Raw genomic sequence first — 16,721 nt, forward strand, 5'->3', positions numbered from 1 at the left:
AATAGATCCCGGCACACATTGGACTGAGCACCCCCAACGAAGCGGCTCACCGCGTTGCTTGAGGCCTCACTCACCGAGCATCATCGGAGGAAGTGCCCCCGCGGGGTACTGCAAACGTCTGGGCGTGGGAGGATCGTTTGACCAGGTTCCACGACATCACGACACACTACCAGTTACAGAGACGCGTATACCCATTCCCTCACGCTAGGTTAGACAGGGCGCAAGCAGTACACTACAGGCAATTACAAACTGATTATTACATAAACCCCAGACTCATGCACACCATGTATCCAGACATGTACACTACAAACAGATGCACATCCTGTGGCGAGGTTGCCACACTTAATCACATGTTATGGCAATGTCAGGACATAACAAACAATTCGGGCAGTGCCGACACCTCCGTCTCTTCCACCGCCAGCCTCCGCTCGCGTTGGAAGACCGCACTGCTCAGCTCAAATCTGACAGTACAACTCTGGGCCCTCCAGCGAGCCGGGGAAACCGCTTCGAGACCAGGTCTCGGAACCGCGTCCACGGCGGGTACCCAGACCCATTAAAAAGACGCCGGACTCAAATCTGATTGATTTCATAATAAACTTCACCTTCTTGCCGATTATCGACGAGCTATTGATTGGCTGTCAATTTCCTATTGCAAGGTATTGGCCACGCAATTGGGCTAGGCTAAGCACTACCAAGTCATCCCCAGCATTTTCCGGAATTTATTGATTATTGATTGATTATCGATTAGCTATCGCAAGGTATTGGCCACGTACTTGGTCTAGGATAAGCACAAGCACTACCAAGTCATCCCCATCATTTCCCGGAATTAATTGATTATTTGTCGATTATAGATTAGCTATTGATTGGCTACCAATCAGCTATCGCAACGTATTGGCTACGTATTTGGGATAGGCTAAGCACTACCAAGTCATCCTCAGCATTTTCCGGAATTTACTGATTATTGATCGATTAGCTAATGATTGACTATCGATTGGCTATTGATGACTGACTAAGCTTAAGTAGTCCCAACCATGCTTACTATACTTAACCAGGCTCAGCTTCGCTAGTTCACAGGGGTATGTGCCTTTGCGCTTGGACCATTTCTGCACGACCGCCAGGATCGGCCCACATTTTCTGTTCGCACGTTACGGACTAACGCTCGGCTTAACCAGCTCCGCTGTTAAAAGTTCGTTTTGTCATTCACAGTTTTGCTACTGTGTTCTTGAACGTCAATACAACGTGATGATATGGAACTGCGGAACTAAATATTTTCATTCCAAAAAGGTATTTCAGCTTTATTTTTGATCGCTGAGGAAGTTATCTAGGGCTCATATTACTTTTATTTTCCGTTATTTATCCCCTGGTAATTGTGTCGCATAGCGCCGGGCCGCCGCTATCGCTAAAATCGGTCACTCACGGCTGAGAAGCGCTGGTCTCGGGGAGCGAACGCTTCGGGCTGTCTCGCTTCAGCGCGTTTCCTCCAACGCTAGGTGGGCGCGAAGACAGCACACGTGAAGCGACGAGCTATCTCGGCTCGCCGCGCCTTAGAACCCGGCAGCTGATGACCTCCAAGATAAGGCGTGGGGCCCGCATATGCGCTCGGCAGCGCGTACGACCATGCGCAGCCACGGCCGGGGTAAGGAGGAGATGCCCGCTTACCTCGCACGTGGACGTTTTACAATTCACCTGCAGTGTCCATATAATTTCAATCACAATAAAACTTAATTCCTTCCTTGTGACCACGGTGTAAGAAATACACTTCAGGTATTGACACTCGCCGCCCGCCGCGGCGGAGAGCGCGGACAGATCGTGTTCGCTGTAGCCACGCCCCATCGACCCTTGAGCCGCAGCGCGCCCCACGCAGCTACGGCCGGCGCATGTGCCACAGCTACACCGTGGCTATAGCACATCCGCCGGCCGCAGCTGCGTGGGTGGCGCTGCGGGTCAGGGGCCGATGGGCCGTGGCTACAGCGAACACGATCTGGACGCACCGTTGGGCGGAGTGTCAACACCTGAAGTATATTTCGTACACCGTGCTTGTGACTATTGTCAATATATTACGTGGCTGCTTCAAAAACATATTGGTGTAACTGCTACGAGAGATCCGGCACTATAAAAGAGCGTGTTCGTTTGTTCTAGCTTACACCAATAAATAAATTTCACAGAACCTACGCTAGGTGGGAAAGAACGGCGGATAGGCGTATTTCTGAAAGGTGTGAACCTTGTAGAAAGCCCCTTTTTTTTAAGTGCGAATGCACTCTTAAGCGACCCAAAACTCCGCGCATGCCGCTCCTCCTTATCCCTGCCGGCGCGAGGTTTTGCGAGATCAGCGTCGTAGCAAGCTGGCTCAACTGATGTATCGCCACAGTGGCTTGCGTCGCTGCCAAAAAAAAAGTGGCGTGCGCGCCTAGCTCGGCTCTGCCGATATCCGCCTCGGTGCGTCAAGTGTTGTTCTTAGCGCCTCCCTCCGTGGCTCGCGCCCCGCTCGCACCGCTCTCGCCCGTCCACTGCGGCATCAGCTGGTGTGCTCTCCCTCCGTAGGTTTGCCCATCCCGCCGCTTCCCTGCGCTGACAGCATTTGCCGGTCCATCCCTCGTGTGCTACTCCCACACTCAACCCCTCCAACCGCAGCGTGTTTCCTCCGCCTGTCACGAGTTGTTGTCGTCACGGTGCAAACAGAACATCTCGTCACTAAGCTCTGCTACCCGTTTTTAGGGTCAATATGTCTACATTCGTGAAGCGAACTTTTTCCAGGGCATGAATTTTACTGTGATAGCAATTATATGGATACTCTAGGCGAATTTCTGCCGTTGTCGTCGCCGTCGCCGTGAGGTTCCGTATAAAGTCCATGGGCGATAAAATCGTTGCCGCGTGCCGTACGCTGTATGTGCGAGTGAGAGCATGCGACGGTGAACCGGCAATCGCGGCTCGCGCACACAAGGGCGGGAAGCGGGAAGAAAGTGCGAGTCTTCCAGTCGCGCACAACGCTCTGGAGGGAGGGTAGGGAAGTGGAGGGGCCGCGCTTTACTGCGGCAGCGGGCTCCCGCTGGGCCGGTAGGCGAAAGTGCGCGAAAGGGCGCGCCGCATAGAAACACCTCCTCTTATGGCCTCTCCTCCTGGTCGCCTCCTCCCTCAAGCGCGCGCCCTCTCATTCGTCGCCTCCTCCCCCAGCGCACCTCTGCTCCTCTGCTGCTCACGTGACCTGCCCTCCCGCGGCGCGGCTCTCATCTCTGGGTCACGTGACCTGCGCGACGCCGGACTGAAGGCGAAGGGTCGACTAAGAACAGCTGCGCTGTTAAAAAACAAGTGTAAGGCATCCCACTACAGGTCACATCACGCACATAGAGTAGGAGCCCTATAGACGAGGTCAGCCACCATTTCAGCGCCAGCAGAACAGGCTTTCAACCGAATACGAAGTAAATGTGCTTTATCACGTCGTTACGCAATAAATTGTACGGCTGACTAGATAGTCAGTACTTCTATTCGCCAGAGAGTTGCTCTTGCAAAAGGGGATTTGCTACTTTGTCAGCTTAGGTATTATTATAGCTAAATGAATTGGCGCACGGACCCTGATATTTGCACGAAGGAATGGAGTGACGTGATGCGATTTTTTATTTGTCACATATCGCAAAGTGTGAATTAATCTCTCCTCTCGTTCTTCCATTGCTTCCTCCCATACTACAGACTAAGTTTTCTCGCGTATTATCACTACGCACAAAAATAAGAAAATACTCAAAAGTTAAAGAAAATGTTCGAAAACCGAATAGGCATGCCAGCGGCAATTTCACTATAGAATCGTCTTTTTAGTGTGTTCTTTTTATTTATTCATTCATTTATTCATTTATTTATTCATGATACCGCAAAGTTCCCAGAACCGGACATTACATTAGGGGTGGGCACGTACAAAAATGGCGGGACAGGTTAGGTGGCGTGACTTGAAAGATGGTTTTCAATAGCAGCTTTGAAACGGGAAATGTCGGTGATGAGGGCAATGTAAAAAATAAGGGTATTCCATTCTCGGGCTGTGTGCAGAAAAAAAGAACGCTGATGCGTAGTGGAATGGGCGCATGGTAGATACACAGCATAGTCGAATACTTCACGCGAGTATGCTTGGTGCCGACTCCACGCCTGGGAATGCGCACAGCTGATTCACACTTCGCGCAGTGTCCCGTGCGCATGGCGAGGATCATGCCACATTTGCTGGACCACGCATCGCGGTTGCTGTGTGCATCTGCTTTATTACACTTTTTACATAATTTTTTTCATAATTTCATCACTCAATCACGCCGAAGCTAAATAGGATTTTTCACAGTCGGGTACTAGAGATACTACACAGCGGGCACCTTCAGCTGCTCAGCAGCACATGGTACAGGCCTATAGGCTCCCAGAGATGAGAGACTTGCTCAATATTGTCTGCACGTTACATCACTCATTGTGAACGTGTTCTTGATATTACGTCGTTCCGGAAATTTCCAGGTCAAGTTAGTTAAACCTTTGTGGACATGGGCCATGCATGTTCACAACACTCTCGTATATGAGTTATTTCTCAATGACCAGCCCTCAGGTACTCGTCACTTCGTGAAAGCAATCGGCGTGATAAAGACACGATCGCCGCTGTGACGACCAGTCGAGGACAGGACTTACAACGTAAAAGAAGTTTTATGAATACGAGTCCTGATGTAATTAATATCTTTCGTACGAACGTATTCCTTTCATACAAAAAGTCGCAGTTTCGCCGGAAAGGCAAAGCATCAAATGCGATAACAAATTAGTAGAGAGCTATACGGAGTATAGGATAGTACTTTTATCGGCTGTGTAAAGTTGGACACATTCGCTTACTAACTGAATTAGCAAGCATGGTGTCAGCACGCAGAAGCAAACATAGATCACACTCGATGTACCGCACACAACCGCTGTCAAAACGCTGGCGTGAGCAAGCGGGCCAGCGAAGGTTCGTGCGATCTATCGCTTGAACGAAAATTGAGCGGCAAAAACACAGCGCATACAAAGGTAGGAGCCATGTTACAGATCGCTTTCAAGATACGGTGCGTGGGCCGCCCGCCGTCGCGCAAAGTAGAAGTACGCAGTTGATCGCAGAGCAGAAGCCGCACGCGCTCCCTCCTGCGCTCTTTCCGCTTTCCTCCTTTCGCCTGCGAGATTCCAGTTCCTCTTGCGCCCTGTCGCAAGATACGCATTTGGTGCCGCAGCACAACGTCGCTCTCCCCCACTATCCCTCCCATCCCCCCACGGCCTTTCGCGCAACAGAAGACGTCGCGTTTGCTCTCCGCCGTGCGCTCGCTTCCGGTGAAAGCGCGCGTCCCTCGCGTGCTTTCACGCGCACACACAGCATACAGCGCGCGGCAACGATTTTATCGCCCTTGGACTTTATACGGAACCTCACGGCGACGGCGACGATGGCGGCGACGCCGACGGCAGAAATCCGCTTGGAGTGTCCATATAATTGCTATCGCAATAAAATCACACGTTACCAGTGATGTATTTTAAACTGTGCCGTAGCCACATACTGGTTTATGTGGTTAGAGGAATATAGTATTATATTTAAAACTCACATTTGTATGCATAAAAAACGTGTCCTGAAGTCTCCGACTTTAGATTTTTTCTTTGGAAACTGGCAATACGTGTTCGCCAACTGATGCCGTTGCGTTTTTGTGAGAATGGGCACCTACCCATTGGTCGAAGTTGTGGTATATTCGGGAAACACGCCCAGTGGCGCATACCCCGTGATCCCAGTTGCAGCGTAAAAGAGGTTAGATCAAGTATACTGCAAAATTGGCAAAGCTTTCGAAAAAGGCAAATTGCATTTAAAAAAAGAAGCTTTACATTACTCTGTCCTACCTTACGCAAGTCGGGAGAGGGTGATAATCCCCTGCTTAACCCTTTCAGGTGCTTTGTGCGCAGTTGTGCACGCCAACAAAATGCATCAAACGTAATAGCCCTGCTGAAAATAGTGATGTTTAAAACGTGTCCAATACATCTTGAAACACTTCTGATTACACCTGTGCTGCCAAGTTAAACATTGTTCTTGTAGTGCTTCTCTAAAACGTGTTGGAAGGCAAACGGCTGCATGTTTTATCACTTTTGCAGAGGCGCTATAGCGTAAAGCTATCACAAGCTGTTTCTATTCCATTTCAGAAATCAGCAGTCCAGGATTCGTCCAGCATTTTTTGGCCCACCCCCACTTGCGTGACGTCACGTGACGTCTGTCATGTGACGTAGCGAAAACAGCGAGAACTCCCCCTCTGCTATGAAGTGTATGCGCTGATCATGCATGATTACACCAAACAAAAGCAAAATAACTATTCTCGATTCTACGCCTTCTTCGCCGTTACTCCTCCGCTATTGGTAAAAAGTTTTCGGGCTGCCCCAACTTCGCCTGCCTGTTATGCAACGTCATAAAATCGCGAAAACTCACCACGTCCAATTGACGTGCACGCATTAAAGGTGCATTAATATGCCGAACAAAACTGAACTTTTTTCGGAATAGCCGAGGACTGCGCCGTTCCGAAAGGAATACAAGATCGCTGCATGCCGATCATTCTTGCACTGGCTTGTCGGAGCGGCCGGAGAGAATAGATTAATTTGCTTATAATAAAAAAACACGCAGAACCTCCTCTGAGAGTTGTCTAACTATGCGTAAGCATTGTGCCACTTGCTTATCTCCACGCAGCCCGGTGTCGTTATGAATCTTATGAAACTTGGTCCGACTAGTATAAAACTTTATCAACCCTTATCGGCCGTTATCAACCTTATCGGAGTCGATCCGAGCCTTATCTACTCTTATCGGCCCTTATCAACCTTATCCGTTTTCATCCGACCTTATCAACCCTTAACGGTGCTTATAACCTTATCAGAATTGCTCGAACCATTATAAGCCCTTGTCGCTCTTTAGCACCTTATCCATCCGAGTCAAGCCATTATCAACCGTGATGAGACCCCTATAACCTCTCATCACTCCTTATCATCCTTATCAACTCATTGACTGCTTATCTTTGTGTGTTACGAGTCGTGAAGCGCATGAGCTCTCAGAGGTTGGTTGCATTTCTGTCGGTGAAGGAACCCCCCAACGGAAGGTGCATCCGGCGACTATCAAACCGCATCGGGGATGGGGCGTGTTTGGAATAACAATTTCGCAAAATCGAACTTTTCCTGATGTTTACAATGCTCCAAGTCGGCTCCACATATAGTCCTATAGAAATGGCTTCTATTCCACAGTCACCAAATCTTACAACAAAGCCTTCATAGAAACTGTTCGGCTTTGACGTTTCTTTTGTACCGCCAGTACAATAAATTCATATGGTTCAGATATATTCACCTTCTGTGAGCGTGGGAGTTTAGCCCAGTTGGTAAGACACTTAGTTTCTGAGCATGGGGTCATAGGTTTGGAACTCACCGCCGCGAACTTGGTTCCTTTCGTCTGGTTCCTTTCTAATTTATTTTGTTTTATACATTAATTTCTCTATATCGATTCGTCTTACAACACGGACGGACGGACGGGGTTTCTCGTTGGTAAGGCATAGAAATGCTTAAGCATTTATAATTGCGTGCCAGTGTAACCTTCTCGATCACTTCTCACACCTATGCGACATCGCTCTGAGAACTCTTGTTCGCTGAGGATCCGTTTTAGCGGCGCTTTTGACCTTCAGTAGCACGCCGCCGCGATTTTCGACTAGCCACTGCAACCTAAGCAAGGGGAAGCTGGCCAGTCACCAACGCTGGCACCACCACCCTCGTCCGGTTATCTAGTTGCACTGCGCTATAGCTCTGCGCCACCGAAACCATCTCCACTTCTGCGTGTTCTTCGCCTCTTGTCAACCAATTAGATAAGAAGAACCTGTCAACGTAGATAATGGTATTCGATCGCTTTGAAATTAAACAAAAGTGATCTCCTATAAACGAGTAAACCATTTGATTGGGCTGTTCAAACAATGCCAGCGGTTCACTGCCCGATGCTTGCGTCGGCGGTTGCGTAAATTTGACCCAGATTGCTATCACAACAGACTGCAATAGTTTTGCGTTATAGGGCGCCATATGCCATCATGTTGTAGGATCACCTCTTTCATTGTTTCACACAATATTTAAGATCTGGCATCAGTTTAAAATGACGGGATGGGTCCTTTTCGTGTATGTTAGACATGAAATACCTAATTTTCTCATATCTGACATTCCTGTATAGAGTTCTCGCGGGCAGTCTACATTTGCTAAACTTAACAAAACGCACTGAAACATTTAAAATTCTCACTTTGTACTGCAGCTCTTAGCTTTTCCTGATTCTGAAACTTCCTTTTCAATGAAAAAAAATCAATTGGCGCCTGAAGGGGTTAAGATTAACGCTTGCCTCCAATGCCAGGAAATCATCGTTGTTTTACTGGTACAGGTGAGTTTCATCACACTCAGGTCATGACCACTATGACAAAACTACTGGGTATATCCTGCATTCTGCTGTGCATACCAGGTTGACCCATCTTGTGAACTGCAAGAGTTCTTTTGCAAAAAAAAAAAGAACACGTGTGTAGTTGAAGCGAACAGACATTCGTAGTTCTTGCTTACATGAACAGTTCCAAATGCCTGGTCATTCCACTGAGAACATCGCCGCTGAAATTTTGGCGTTTGCTGTTTATGTCAAACATGCTATAGTAGAGTACAACTTTAGAAGGCAGCGACATTTCCCCCTCAAAAACGGATGCACATGAGCCTCCACCAATGGGCGCGCACTCTAGACTGACGTCATGAACCGGAAGGCCGGTGAAACCGCGGACGGCGAAAATGGCCGCTCGCGCTTCGAACTGGGCCGAATCGGGTCAGCTGTGTGCGTCTGCCTCTCGTCAGAGTGAATTCTCAAACCGTTTGAGGTTGTCTATCATGCCGGAAATATTATTGCGAGCTCACGATGCACCATTTGTGCCGCATGCGTTTGTTCTGAATCGTGATCCGACGAACAAAGGTTGCAGCGAGCATCGGTAACGCTGCGCTACGCTTCATATCAAACAGGATCCCGCGGCGACACACCGCTGCAAACAAACAACCTGTGTGTTTGCTCCGTGTTGTTTTGTTTTGTTCCAAAGTGCAGTTACAACGAGAAATGTTTGCCAAAGTCTGGTACCGACTGTGAGCGGCGGGTGTGTTCGCGTACTGTGTCGCTGCGTTTTTCGTCGGACGTGGTGAGGTGATGGAGCAAAACCATTCTCAGGAGAAATGAGAAGAGCGTACGCGGGTGAAACAAACCTACGAGTGTCTCAACAGAAAAGATGTGCGAGCGCAACCTCCAACGCAAAAATGCGTTGCTGCCAGCTCAGCGTGCAAACGATCGGTGGCAGCAGTGTTATAAGATATCCGAGCGTCTAGTAGTGTCGTTTGAGCGTTGTGTAGCGCTGTCGAGTGATAGCTGCCCAACAATGCTAACAATCAGTGATTAACACGCGCTGCTTGAGCGAATGTCATTGAATTAGCAACGGTCAGATGTTTAGTCGCAGTGTTTGTTTCCTTAATGACAGCCCCTGTACCAAGTCGTATAAAACTATCAGCATTAAACTGATGCCTTTACAAGGGAGCTTGCCATATTTTCGAGTCGCTGTGTGGGTTAGTACTCTTTGATGACTGCACACGCCAGCTGTAGAATGCCTGCTGCGACACATAAGTTGTGCTACCAGCGCTCGATGTGCTTTCCCACAGGACAGATCTGCACTGCTTTTATTGCGATAGCAATTATATGGACACTCAAAAGCAGATTTCTGCCGTCGGCGTCGCCGTCGCCGTAGCCGTCGCCGTCGCCGTGAGGTTCCGTATGACGTCAATGGGGATGAAATCGGCGCCGCGCGCCGAACGCTGTATGTGCGAGTGAAAGAGCGCGAGGGGCGCGCGCTTTTACGGGGAATGAACGCACGGCGGAGAACAAACGCGCGTTCTGCGCCGTGCTCCCTTAAGGGCTGCAGAAGTAGGCGCCTCTTTCCTCCTTTACAATCACCATATATGTAGAGCAAACGCGCCTTCTTCCGACGCGCGAGAGGCCGTGGGGGAGGGGGGGGAGGGGGAGGGAAGGGAGGCGACGTTTAGCTGCGGCACCAAGTGCCTATTTATATCAGAGGCTCCGGCAACAGTCACCAACGCCGCACGCATTTTGAGCGAACGCGGACAAAACGCCGACGGCGTCGACAACAGTTCTGCGTGTTGCCGGTGCTGCTGCATCTCCAAGTTTATACAGCTGATAAAGCTAATATCATTACTCCGTATAGCTCTCTACAAATTTGCTATCGCAATTGATGCTTCGCCTTTCAGGTGAAACTGCGACAACTTTTTTGATTCTTGTGATATGTTGCTGCTAAAACTTCCTATGACAGTGTTAAGGCAAGGGTGCAAAAAAAAAAAAGAAAGAAAGAAATAAAGAAAAACATACGATAAGGCTGGCACAACAGCTTGTGAACTGACTCTTAATACCCACGTCTGTGTGTAAATGTGTGTGCGTGTTTCAGTGTGTGTTTGTGTATATTTTTAATTTCACCATTTTTTTATATTTGAGATATTCTTAGTTTTCGCGCTCGCGTTTGTGTGCATGTGTGTGAATATGTGCGTGCTTCCGTGCGTGTTTGTGTTTATTCTTGTTTGTGTCCTTTTATTTTATCTTTGCGTTTGTTTTTGTAAGCTTTCTTTCAGCTACCTTTTTTTCACAATTTCATTAACTCGTCTCATTAAAAGCAACAGGTCCTGTGAATAGTTGGGCTGGCCTCTTCGATCTCATTGAAGCCTTTCTCTTTCGTCTACCTTGTCTTCTCAATCTGCCTTCTCCTTCTCGCTGTGTTTTCTCCTACTATTCTGTCTTTGCTTTTTTGTGTTGTTGCCGCAATGTGATTAACCAACTAGCACAAAAGAAAGTTCTATCAGCTATGACAACAGAAAATTTTACAGATACAGAACCAAGGTAATGGTGTTTGCCGTCGCTTGGAGGTACTGAAATTACTTTTTGCTTTGCACCTAATTATATAATTAGTCCTAATTAATTATAGTCAACTTCTCAAATATTATAGTTACATGAGAAGTGTCACTGACAAAATTATAGAGCACCATGAAAAACTCCCGATACAGCTTCCTGCTGCTCAACACGTGCTACATAAAATTGTTTTTGAATTTTGCGGCAATCTTGCGCATATTCGCCGTTCTTTCACGCTCGAAAAAAAACTTTTATGTAGCACGTATTGAGCAACAAAAAAAAAACTGTATCCGGAGTTTCTCATGTTGCTCTAGAATTTTCTCATTGACACTTTTCATCTAATTATAATATTTGAGAAGTTGATTAACCAATGAAGACTCATTAAGTAGTTAGAGGGCATGCAAAAAAAATCTGAGTATCTCCAAGCGACAGCAAACAACATTACCTTGGTTCTGTCCAGCTAAGTTGCATTTGCATATCTTGAAATCTTGATACATGATAGTTGGGACACCGTGTATATATAGGCTCACAGATATCTCACAAGCACACCGATGTCTTAATAGAAAGGTGAATTATATTTCACGGATTCACATAGATTCCAAGATGTGTTTTGGATCTACACATTTTTAATTATATTGATAGCATCTATACAATTGTTGCTGTCGTTTACAAAAAGGAAGCAATAAAAAGAAGGGAGGAGCAGGCTGACACATGCCACCGTATGGAGGGGATGCAAACACATTAGTGGACGGCAAACAATATTACCTCGGTTCTATTCAGCTATGTAACATTTGCATATTTTTAAAGTTTGGCTAAAGGTGCGTGGGACACCCTGCATAGTTTCATGCTTTCCTATAGTTTCAGCTTCCACCTAGTTTCCAACGCTTAAGAACGTCATGCTTTCAGAATTGATCAACAACAATCGTTAACAAATATTTCGTAAGTGAGTGTGTCAAATCCTGAGGACTACAACAGGTCATTAAGCCTGTAGTGAATGACCAGAGAGGCTCCTTAAGCTTCCTAAAGTGAGAAAACAATATCTTCTGGAAGAGCTTGACTTGCGTGTGCGTGTGCCTGACTTCCTTCTGAAAATAATCTGTTGCCGCAGCAGCAATCACTTAGCTGGCCACAAGGTCCGTGAACATACTATTGTATCGAGGATAACATCGTCACTTCTTCGGCGGCTGATATGTGCGCCCTGTAAGAAAGATTGAGATTGCAGTGAGACCGAATCACCAAAGTGGGGCGCTTTCTCCACGCCTACAGTTGACTCCCGGAAATGCTTATGTGGACGCCGCATATACGAAGTCTCTCGCAGGAAAGTGCTTGCCATCCGTTCCCCACATTTCAGCAGGGTGCCTGTAATTCAGCCAGGTTGTAAAAGCGCACATTATACGCACTTGTAAGTCATCTTAAGCTGCCTATATTGCGAGGAACAGACGTGCTCACAAGCCGCCGAAGCTCCTTTTTCTCCATTCAAAATTATCAAGCAAACAAGTATTGCTGCCAAGCAAGCCTCTCAAATAAGGCTTTGACGGATGGGCTAAACGGGACTGACGCTTCAGTTTTTTTTTTAATTCTTTTTGCATTTCTTAACCTTTGCGTATTCCTTTTGATGAAAAGCGATCAGCATTGCTCGCCGTTCATAGTACAGCGCCTGAGCTGCTTCCCTTTTTGTAGGTTTGCCTTTGCCCGAGCTTTGGTTGCATAAAAGAGTTCGCGTCGGGCATCATGATCAGGCTGTACTCGTAAAGTCGCAATAATGTTCAGTTTTCTGCAAGCTCCCTCAATTCACCAGGCCCGCATTTAGTTTTTAGAAAAGAATCAACCATTTTGGGAGAGCTTGTGTATAAGATATGACCCCCCCCCCCCCAAGACAACCATTTATTTTGAATATCATAAGCACAACTAAGCTATTATTTTAAACCCAACCTTACTAGCATTCCATGAAAGGTCACCGCGGGCCGTAGTGGTGTCCTGCGTTTTGTGGCGATTCACTGCATATGCCCAGAACTCCAGACAAAAGATGATCAATGCTGGCTCCTTCACGAACTTTGTCTTGAGATTCAGTAAAAAAAAAAATGCATGCGAGTAACTTGCGGTCGTTCCGATACAGGAACGAAGAACAACTGAAAGCAAGTAGAATGCTGGCTCAGGAGGCTCATAAACTTCTGCTCACCAGCGGTACAGGCAGGAAGGTGCCATAGCACCTGCCTTTAAATGCGAAGCATTCTTCGCCCCCTTCCAGCCACTATGAGTCTGTTAGCGGTTCTGGCCTCGTCTGGAGCCTCTCTCAATGGTGCGATTTGAACCAGTGTCCTCCAGCACAACAGCCGGTAACTCTGCTCGTTCGGCCACCTACACAGGTGTGCTGAACAGAGCACGATGACCAAGTGAGGTATGACGAAGGCCATCTTATAGAACAATATGGTGTGACAGACGTATAGAGAGATAACTGAGCTATAAGCTGGAGGATATTTTTTTCTGATAGTGTGCCTAGCAAAAAGCTACTCCTGGTCAATGTGATTATAAATGAAATGGTTAACACAAAGCCCATACGACATATGACCCAGACGTGTTTGTAACAAATTACATGTAATTAATTACTTCGAATCATTCACATTTCTTGCTAGTTTTGTAATTAATTGATTACTTCCTTTACTTGGTAACGCTCACTGTACTTCAATAACTACTTTCAGCGACCAATTTCGTCTCAACAGTTACTTTATTAATGAGACAAGCTGTAACAGGCGACTAAGCTTTGAGCACTTCCATTTGGCGGCAACTGCATGTAGTTGGGGAACTACGGATGTGTATCTCCAGACCGCCAAACACGGGCGTAAGTATTTGTTCCCTCAAACAAACTGGCCGCGCGTCTGGTTGACCTCCCTGCCTTTCTTCTCGCTTTCTCTCTCTTTCTATTTAATACTTCACCAGATATTGGCCGAAGATTTGAACCGGTGCGGCTCTCGCTCGATATCGATGGCCACATCGGATGTTGATGCCGGGAAATCCCCTAAGGACGAGTTTTTTTCAGTTCTTCATTGGCACCATCGGGAGCGCCTTTCCCGAGCCTCAGAAATAATGAAGTGCTACGCTTCATGGAGGACCCAGACGTGAGAATTGAGTAACCACTATCTTGTGCGCAAGCTGCTCCTAATTTACAACACCGCTCTTCCCTCCAGCACGGACATCGAGCGAGCTTTGTCTCGCTGCCTGGTGCCTTCACAGGAAAACGAGGGAAGATGATCGACGAAAATTTTGAAAAGCAACTGGTAGTGCAGATAAACAAGGATCATGGGCTGCAGTGAACGTACTGAAGAAGGTTGCCAGGGCAGTTCGTTCGATTTGCTGCATTTGTGCAATGTTAAAGAGCCCCTCACTAGGCCACATAGCAAATTTCGGTCATACGCTGGAAGTTGTTACGTGCCCTTTAAGGAGTGTTCTACCGCAAGCAGTTTTCAAATTACCTGATGAATAGCAGAGAGAGAATTACTTGAAGTGCCGCGAAGCCATGGTTCAAGAGGCGAGCGTCACCGCCAACAAAGACACTCTCTCCACTTGCCCCGTCTAGAATACGCAAGCGAAATTCCTTCCCCACGTTCTCCCATACTGGAGCCGAAGGATCGCGTGACAAATACGTCACGAGCCCCGCCTTCGTTTTTTTCCCCTTTCCCGCGTTTTCGATGAGTGGCACACTTCAGGTGATGGTCCCGTTGACGGGTGATGGTCCCGTCTCGTTTCGCGCAGCGGAGGATTTTGCGCGCTCTACACGAGAACACCTGATTGACGGTAAAAGTCAGTGCCACAATCACGATCACTGAGGCAGACGCGAGAGGATGAAAGAGCATGATCGCGGCGCTGGAACACGCTTGAAAATGATATAGTTTCGTTCTCTACGCGCCAGTGGCTGCACGACGTGGGAACAAGCAGGGCGAAATGGCGTCGTGCATCTCTCTTGCTACGGTACGAAGTAAAACGAAAACACGCAGACATTCGGTTTGTGTGTTTTATTGTTTTACTAAACTTTCATTCTTCTATTGACGCAACAGATTAAACAAACGACTGATGTTGCCTGTAATAATTCTCCAAGTCACGTGTCACTGTGAATGACGTCCCAGCACTGCCATGTTCGTAGGCGCACTTGTGTGATTGACGTCGACTCTCCGGCTGGTAGCGCGGCGCCCGCGAGGAGGAGTGCGAACGGCGTTTGGTTTGAAATTTTAAGCTCTTTCCACAGCGCGTAGGGATGTAATAATTAGCGGACACGATCGTTAGCGCGCATTGTATGCATTGCGCTTGCAAGCTCAAAATGACCAGACTAGGTGAGGGGCCCTTTAATACAGACTGAAAGGGCAGTAACGTAAAATTAAGCACTTACAGTTTAGTAATTGCCCAGTTGCTTTCATGTGACACTAATTAGTCAATGTAATAAATTACATTTTTGAATTGGATAAGTGTTATTGTAGTCGGTTACCTTTTTTTCTGTAACGCGTGTACAAGTCTGCACGTAGCCAACGCAAGACATCGCACGTAACCTAGAGAAATTATGTATACACATTCAGTACCACTGTACATTTTCTAAATGTGAAACACAGTAAGTTCCCTAAGACAAATAGTGGGACGCCGGCCTTCTTTCACAAATTCATGGATCTGAAGTCCCGGCAAAGCCCGCCGAACTGTTGTGGAAATGCCGGCGAAAGAGAGTCTTCATGGTTTAACACTGTCGCGGCACCAAAAGAAGTACGCAGGGTATACGTGGTAAAAAGAGACGGCATGAAGTTGTACATAAGTCCTTTCTTGTCTTCATTATCATCATCCATGGCTCCTTTTTTTCCGTCGCTCTTTCCGAGTCCAGAGAAGCATGTCCCAAGCAAGATAGCGGAGGCCGATTCCTCTGCGTTTCTGTAAATAAATTATCTGTCTGTCGGGCGCATGTCGACCCAGACAGGTCGACGTATAAATGAGCGGCTGCGAGAGCACCGTAATCTGCTTCCGACAAATACAGATGCAAACTTGGTGCATTAAGCAAGGGCGGTTGTAAGCCGAATTTCATGCACGTGTTGGTTCGAAGCAGGGAAAGAACCAGACAATAGAGAGAGATATGTGAAGTCTTTCATATAAAAAACTGAGCAAGCATTCATGCTTGCTAAATTGCAATCCTTGGAACCGTCTCACTGATATCAAGTTAGCGTTTTTTTTTTTTTCATTTCATTTTAAAAACCCTGTCTGCTTGCGATAGGCCTCCTGTTTTGATTTTCGTATTTCGATCGTCGGGTCGACGTTTGCACTGTACATTCTGCGGACTCTTTCAATTACGAAGCATCAATTGTTAGCCGACTTTGTTATGTCCACTTCTACATTGCATCACATTTAAGTTTGCTGGTCCGTCCCGCTTTGTACAATATAGGGGAGGGATATATCAGAACTGATGCTAGTGTCCGAATTCCTTTTTCCTTGTTATTCGAAAATTTGCCCTTCGGCTTAAAACGTTTGGTGCGTGCAAGTTATATATACATGTATATTTGGTTATGTCCGATGAAATCTAACAAGGATATATGGTAACGACCATAGATCCCCAGATGGTAGTCAGGTGGGCGGCTTGGGTGCAGCCCCGCTTTTGACAGGTAGTGGCGCCTTACTAAGTGCCTATAACATGAGCTCTGACTGGCTTAATTTTGCAGTTGAAACATGTGCTCTTAAAGGAGAACTGCAACAAAATTTCGCACCACCAAAAGAATGTTGTCCATTGCAGTAAGCAGTAGTCTTGGTAAATGGG

This window comes from Dermacentor silvarum, chromosome 1 (genome assembly GCF_013339745.2).
Source record: "Dermacentor silvarum isolate Dsil-2018 chromosome 1, BIME_Dsil_1.4, whole genome shotgun sequence".
In the NCBI taxonomy this organism is placed as follows: Eukaryota; Metazoa; Arthropoda; class Arachnida; order Ixodida; family Ixodidae; genus Dermacentor; species Dermacentor silvarum.